This window comes from Arvicanthis niloticus, chromosome 2 (assembly GCF_011762505.2).
Source record: "Arvicanthis niloticus isolate mArvNil1 chromosome 2, mArvNil1.pat.X, whole genome shotgun sequence".
Taxonomy (NCBI): domain Eukaryota; kingdom Metazoa; phylum Chordata; class Mammalia; order Rodentia; family Muridae; genus Arvicanthis; species Arvicanthis niloticus.
In genome coordinates, this window is record NC_047659.1 from 131,971,161 (window position 1) to 131,978,611 (window position 7,451).

Below are 7,451 nucleotides of genomic sequence, written 5' to 3' on the forward strand. Positions count from 1 at the left end.
TAAAGGGCTCAGTAAGCTCTTCACTGTCCCCTTGGTCCTTCTCCACTTCCGTCGTAGAGTCAGCATAAACCCTGTGCTCGTGACTTCGCTATTCTGTCTGCTGAGCTTTTTCTGAGACAACTATTCGTTAAAACTAAAACTGCCAGCCATGGCACCAGGGCAATAACGCTTTAAAAAAAAAAAAAAATCCGAGCTCTTAGTACTACTCTATTCAAAAATGCAATTTGATATCAATGGACAATTCAAGAGGCACCATGTGCCTCGTTCTTCCTGCCCTGCCCCAGGCATGTCTGTCCATTATGAAATCAAGAAGAGGAGAGGAAGCGAAGGAGGCTCCCAGAGAACCTAGAACAGCAGAGAGTTGCTTATCTTCCCCACGGGGCATCAGCAGTCTTGATTCAGGGGGCAAATTGGTTGGTTGTGCCCTGTCCTCCTCTCCCCGACCTTACAGATGGGGAGACAGACTCGGAGAGAAGCAGTGAGCACGTTGTGATGGGATTAAGCCCCTGACTCTGACCCACAGTGATCCCTCACACTGCTCAAGAGAGTCATAACTGTCCCGTCCCTAGAGGTATTGCAGGTGTGGCTGCTCTGTCACATGTGAATCAGTAGGTGGCAGAGAGGAGAGAGGCCGTGTCTATGCTCAGTGTTCTGATCTATGAACATCTGAATGATTACTACACTAACATTCCCTGAGGAGGGAAAACAAGCCTGAGACAACCACCAGTTCAGTTCCAGAGAGCCCGGACAGGGAGCTAGCCTAAGATGACCACCAGTCAGGTGCTGCATAGGCCCTAAAGGACTTCTAAGAGCAGGAGCAAGACAGAGACTAGAAGAACCACATCTGGAACCATGAGCCTCAGGCAGGAATGAGCCTGAGACAGACCACTTTAGCATGGGGCCACTTGGATGCAGGCTGGGTGAGGAGAATGCACTAGACGGCCACCAGACCAGCATCAGGGCGCCTGGACAGGGAACTAGCCTAAGACAAGTACCAGTCTAGCACCACATAGGCCTGAATGGGCTCCCAGGACAAGGAGTAAGCCAGGGACAAGAAGGATCACACCTGAGACCGTGGGCTGGGCTGGGTTGGGGTCTGAGACAGACAATCCTCTCATGGGACCACTTGGTTAGGCTAGGCAAGAAGTGAACCCTAGATGACCACCAGGCTGGCAACATGAAGTCCAGACAGGAAGCTAGCCTGAGATGACCACCAGTACAACACTGTACAAGCTTATGGGACAGACCATGCCTGGGATGACCCCTGCCTGGCTTCATAAGGCATAAACAAACCATAGCTCTCCTGAGATCACTCCTGAGATGATCCCAGACACTGAGACCATGGGAACCACTAAGAAGAGCAAGACAGTGATGGAGAGATGGAAGAGAGAAACAGAAGGATGTGGACACAATGAAGAAAGGCAGAACTGGAGACTCAAGAGTAGTGAGGAACTGCCTGATGCGAGTAGCCGGTGATGCCACATGGGACCATGGCATGGTCCTGACCTGTGCTGCCACTGAGAGCCATCTCTGGGTTGGTGGCCCTGCAACAGCTACCACCAAAACCCAGGCTGACATTTCTGGGCTGGGCCTCCACCCTGGGGACATGTCAATATCTGAGGGCTGTGCAGATATCATGGGAAAGCTGACACTGGAGGCATGAGAGCAGAAAAGCTGTCCCTGCCTCTCTCCAGCTGCAGCCCTCAGGAGAGCAAGCCCCGCACCTCACCTGGGCAGCACAGTAGAGCTGACCCTGATGGTGGGGCACAGGTGAGCAAGCCCTGAGGATGTGAACACAGGAAAGCTGGCCTCACCACTTGTCTGCCTTGTACCTGTGTGGGCAACAGAATGATGCCCTCCCCCACATTTGCCCCTTGCTACCTATGACAGGTGGGAAAACTGGCCCCTGGACTGGATGTTAGATGTAACATATGATTTATAAGTTACAAAATGAAAAAAAAATAAGTGTGGACAAAAAAAGTGTGCTGTGGAACACACTATGACATACTACAGCTTCTCAGAGGGATTCTTTTCTCTGTTATGGGGAGGGTTACAAGGCAGGTATGAGGAGAGGGAGATATGAATGGGATTGGGGTGCATGATGTGAAACTCACAAAGAACCAATGGAAAGTTTTTTTTAATGCATTATGGGTCAAAAAATGCATTTATATGAAAAATTACTTATATGCATTAGTTGTGTGGCTTATGTTCACTTAAGCTTTACCAAAAATGAAAATATCTGTGTGTCTATATGTATGTGTGTATGATGTGGGGGTATATACATGGACATGCATGTGCCATGCATACATGTGGAGACTAGAGGCCAACCACAGTTGGTTCTCACCTTCCTCCTTGTTTAAAACACTGTTTCTCATCCTCTTACTCCAAGCTAGCTGACCCATGAGCTTCTGGAGATGCTCTCATCTTTGCCTCCCATCTCATTGTAGTAACACTGAGATTACAGATGGATGCTACCACACCCTAGCTTTCCATGGACTTGGGGATTCCAAGATGCAGGTTCTTGTGCCTTGCAGACAACACTTTGCTTTCTAGGCTGCCTCTCGAGTGCTAATTTAAGCTTTTTAATTAACAGAAAATAATATCAATATATACACTATAATGCAAATAGGCAAAGGCTGTAACTCCATATAAAGAGACTTAGTGTGCCCAGTGCAGACTTCCATTGTCAATCTACGTGATGTTACACCATGCACCAGTCATAACGGCCTTTGCTTTTTCCCAGTCCCTGAAAGCTCCAGACTTTATCCTACATTAGGACTGATCACTTGCTCTTTCCTCTACAGGCTGTGTGTTTTTATATTTGAGTCACTAATATCTCTCATCACTGAGATCTCAACTCATATGCCACCTGCTCTCAGGAACCTCCTGATCATCCTACTTCAGAAGACTATCTGGTCAGTCTCTAACTGTGGACCTCAAATTTCAACATGCAATTGTGTTTATCTGTTTAAAATGCAGACTTCTAGGCCCCACACTCAGATCTCGAGTTGATCCAGCCTGGAGTAGGCCCTGAGAACTTACAGCCTCAACAATCCCCAGGTTGTATTAATGCTACGTGTCCAGGGACCACAGTTCAAAAGCCCTGCTCTATAATTCTGGCCAGTTTTCATGTCACCATTATGTTGTTGACAGTTTGAACTTTTCACTATAATCTAATAAGTTAATTAATTATGGTCTGCCTTTCATACATTAGAAGCCTCTAAGAGTGAGTTCCCTAGCTTTCTTGTTCAATGTGTTAACCCAGACCCAGAACAGAGTCATGTACATAACAGATGTTTAGCAAATATTTGTTGAACAAATGAATTACTGAGTGAATATGTGGATAGATGAATGCATGGAAGGAAGAGGGGAGAAGACAGGAAAGAGGGGAAGGAATGGAAGGAAGAAAACAGGAAGTATGAAAGGGAAAGAGGGAGGGAAAAGAGTGCAATAGATAATGGATGATAGATGCATAAAGAAAGGATGGATGCATGCATGAATGGATGTCTCAGCCACGGTACTCTCCTTTCTATATCATCTTTGTTCTTTATTAAGTTGATTTACTGGCAAAACCAATCTGTGATTTTCAAACTCCAACCAATGAACTCAAGAATGTGAAATATTTTGCCAAAAATGTGGGTGGGTTCTTGGCAAGGAAATACATACCATAATATGAAAAATGGCACAAAACTGCAGAGTCACACCCAATGTTAAAGCCTTCTACTGCATCACATCCAGTGGTCGGCAGTCTTCTGCCATCCTGAAGTTTTTCTCTTCCTCTTCTTCTCCCTCTTTTCCTCCTTCTTGTTCTTGTTCCTTTTCTTGATAATGGAAGAACAGCCTTTCTCATTTTCCCATGTAGACCCCTTAACTTACCTTTTCCATTGCTTCTGATTCCCGTTCAGAGCAACATACCTCCTCTCAAAACATCTTTCATCTCCATGGGGCTGGAGAAATGGCTTATCAGTTCATGAGAGCTTGCTGCTCTTCCGGAAGACCTAATTTCAGTTCCCAGAAATCACATCAAGTGGCTCACAGCTGCCTGGAACGCTAGCTCCAGGAGATCTAATGCCCTCTTCTAGACTCTGTGGCTACCTATATCCATGTGCTCGTGCAAGTGTGTGTGTGTGTGTGTGTGTGTGTGTGTGTGTGTGTGTGTGTGTATGCATGTGCACACACACTCACTCACTCACACTCATACACACTTAAATAGAACGATAAATATTTTAAATAGTGGCACATGGAGTTGGCTAGAGAAGTTGAGCTCTGGAGACACTGAGTTGGTGTTGAGTAAGTTGTGGAACACAGTCTTAATGTAAAGAGTCATACAAAGGCCTCCTTCTTCATTGTCACAGTCACGTGTTAGTCTCCGAAGACTACCACAGCAAATGACCACACATGCAGTGACTTAACACCCACAGGGGCTGTCCTACAGCTCACCAGGTTGGCAGTCTAAGGCAAGTGAGCACCACGTACTCCCTCTGAAGGCTCTGGGGTATCATCGGCTCTCCTACCTTTCTCAGATTCCAAAAGCCACCTGAGGTCCTTAGCTCATGGCCCCTTCCTGTAGTCATCAGTGTAGCATGCTCAAAACCAGCTCTCTTCTTACTGCTTTCTTTCTACTATCTGTGAGAGATAGTCACAGGTGGCGGGGGGGGGGGAGCTCTTTGGGAGGAGAGGCAGATGATCTTCCCAGTGAGTCACTGGGAGAGTCACTTGACGTACTTCAGCACTATCTGAAGCCGGCTCCTCCATAGGCAGAGCCCACATCTTACTCTCCCTGGCTCTTCTCAATCCATCCTGCACGCCTAGACCTCCCACTGTAGCCACTTCTTGCTTTCATTAGGAACTCAGGCCATCAGTCTCTCCCTCCCTTCTTGTCTGTCTTTTCTTTGTCGCTTTTCTAAATGGAATCTTCTCAGTCGCCAGCACTTCTACCTCTCCATCACATCTCTCAGCAATAGCCCTATCCTGGAGGAGTCAACCATCCTCCGCCCCTGTGGTGCCACTGCCCGGTGAATCCAGACATCAGTGATGCCGATCCTCAGCATCTACACAATGGGAAGCTAAGGAAGGGTTTTAAGCATGAAAGTGACTTAGGCACATTTATGATATAGAGAGATCATTGCTGTAACAGAGTCAGGGAAGAGTTAGAGAAAGGAGGAAGGGAAGTCAGGACCGTGCTTCCTCTGCATTAGCACCACTTTCATGGTCAACATCCCTCATCTAGTCCAAACTTAGCACTCTCCTTTCTTCTCTAAAATTTCTACAACCCCTCCTGCCACACGCACATAAGTCTGTCTCCCTGCCTTGAAGCTTAGAAGAAGTTTTGACAGAAGATCCAAGTTCTAACATAGCCTATTGACTTTCTGTGTGAACCTGGGAAAATTATTTAACCTCTCTGGGCTTCAATTTTGTGACTGACAAACTGGTACAGAGTTAAATGTCAATGGCCATACAACATCCACAAAAGGTTCCTTACATGCTATGCAACACCTTACACGTGTGGTATAACATCATCCTAGCTGCAGCCTTTGGAGAGCACAGCAGATAGTTTTATACTTGCATCCATCTCTTCCATTGCCTCATGCATCAAAGTTTTATGAATACCTTGTAGGGTAAATAAACCATTGAGTTTCACACTAATGAACATTTAAAGATGGAATAAAACATTACCAACAGCTTTGTAGACCCTCCCTCCTCCCAGAGAAACCTTTGCTCTGATGTGATTTTTTTTTTCTCTGCTCTGAAGGGTACACTCTAACCCTTCGGAAGAAATGAGTTCTTTTATAAAAAGATGTCAAGCTAAGAGGTCCCAACAGTTAAGAGAGCCTGATAAAACATCGAGATCACGGGAATTTAGTTGCTGTGCATCCAGAAAGTTAATCATGATTCTTAGCTTAGATAGCTTGGTATACACTGTTCTTCAAGATTACTACCTTTAATTCTTTGGAGACACTTAGTCACTGAGATCCTACCAGATGGACAGCACTGGTAGGTCATTCCTACTACCCAGTGCCACCATTATTAACATAATATCAACTATTCAAACAGTAAGCAAGGGAAGTGACTCTTGCCACGGCTCCAGTCACTCTCGTATACCCGGACACAAATGTAACCTTGAAACCATTTAATTTTAGAGGACTTGAAACACACACATATCTGAGAGGTAGCCACCCTCAAAAATAAAAGGGCCCCAAAGCATGATTCACTTGGCCTGATAGAGAACGAGTTGTTCTACCAACTCCTACCTCAGAAGTGGACCTCAGTAGCTGGGAGGTTTGAGCCTACTGAGTACTGTCTAAACACAACCTCTCTGCATCCCCTAGGCTTGCAGCCATCTCTCAGAGGAGCATATCACTGAAGGTTGGTGGTCATTTGACACAGTGATCAGCATAGTCATGTGTAAAGTAGAGGTAACCTGGAGGGAGACCCCTCCTTGAGGGTGTCTCTAATCCCTGACCTTTAGGAACCTGTATGTCTATTCCCCTGGAAACCTTGGGCCAGATCACATTCCATGTGACTAGCTTCCCTTCCCAAATGGTGAAAGTTTATAGCAATTTCAACAACTTCCCATCCCATGTTCTTCCTCACTCACCCTCAGAGTTGCCTTCATTCTTTCATTTTCTCTAGCCAAGCCATTCCAAGAACTCCAACATCACAATATAACAAAGATCAGTTGGAGAACTGGGATTTCTGCTCTTTATAGTCACTCAAGGACCCAGGCTCTTTCTATCTTGAGGCTCCAGATTCCCAGAGTTCTCTTCATTCAGCCAGTTAAATAGTAAACAAAATGGAGGTTTGGGGAATGTATGAGAGAGATTTATGGGCCATCCTAAGAACTGATCTGTTTCATTTCTGTCTATATTCCATTGGTCAGAACTCCTTCAAATGATCTCACTTAACTGCAAGAGAGTATTGTTACATGTTCAGGAGAAAAAGTAATGGAGCTTGGTAAACAAAGAAATACCTCTGCTCCCCAGCACTTGTGCTGCTATGATAAAGGGCTTGCCTTCCCTGGCATGTCCATACCTCAGGAAAAAAGAAAGAAACTAAGTTCCTATTTGTCATGCTGAACCATGAATCCATTCTAGAAGCCCTGTCCATAGATAATAACTGAAAGGTAGAACCCAAATTACATCTGAGTGTACTACTCTGAAAACTTCCAAGCACCTGATCCTTACCAGGAGATTGTGACCAAGGTCACCAGATGGGATCCTGACAATTACAAGAAATCTAGAGGGCTTACAGTAGCAGTGGGAGGAGAGCCTAGGAGTATTGCCCTAAGCAAAGCAAATCCCTATGAGAAGAGCAGGGAGAGTTCTAGAAAGGGTACTTAGGCAAATTCTCACCACACAAGAGATGGGAAAAAAGGGTTTCCCCAGAGTGGCCAGTACTGGAACCCACCTCACCTGCTTCCATAATTAGAGGAACTTACTGGTTATTTTGCA

At 45.6% G+C, this 7,451-nt stretch overlaps 1 non-coding gene across 1 annotated transcript; it reads left to right on the forward strand.

The window, feature by feature from the left end:
* The first annotated feature begins 558 nt into the window (after positions 1 to 558).
* On the forward strand, positions 559 to 690 carry LOC117704772 (small nucleolar RNA SNORA17). Its single transcript, XR_004606302.1, has one exon. It is a non-coding gene; the product is annotated as a small nucleolar RNA SNORA17 (small nucleolar RNA).
* Positions 691 to 7,451: the final 6,761 nt, after the last annotated feature.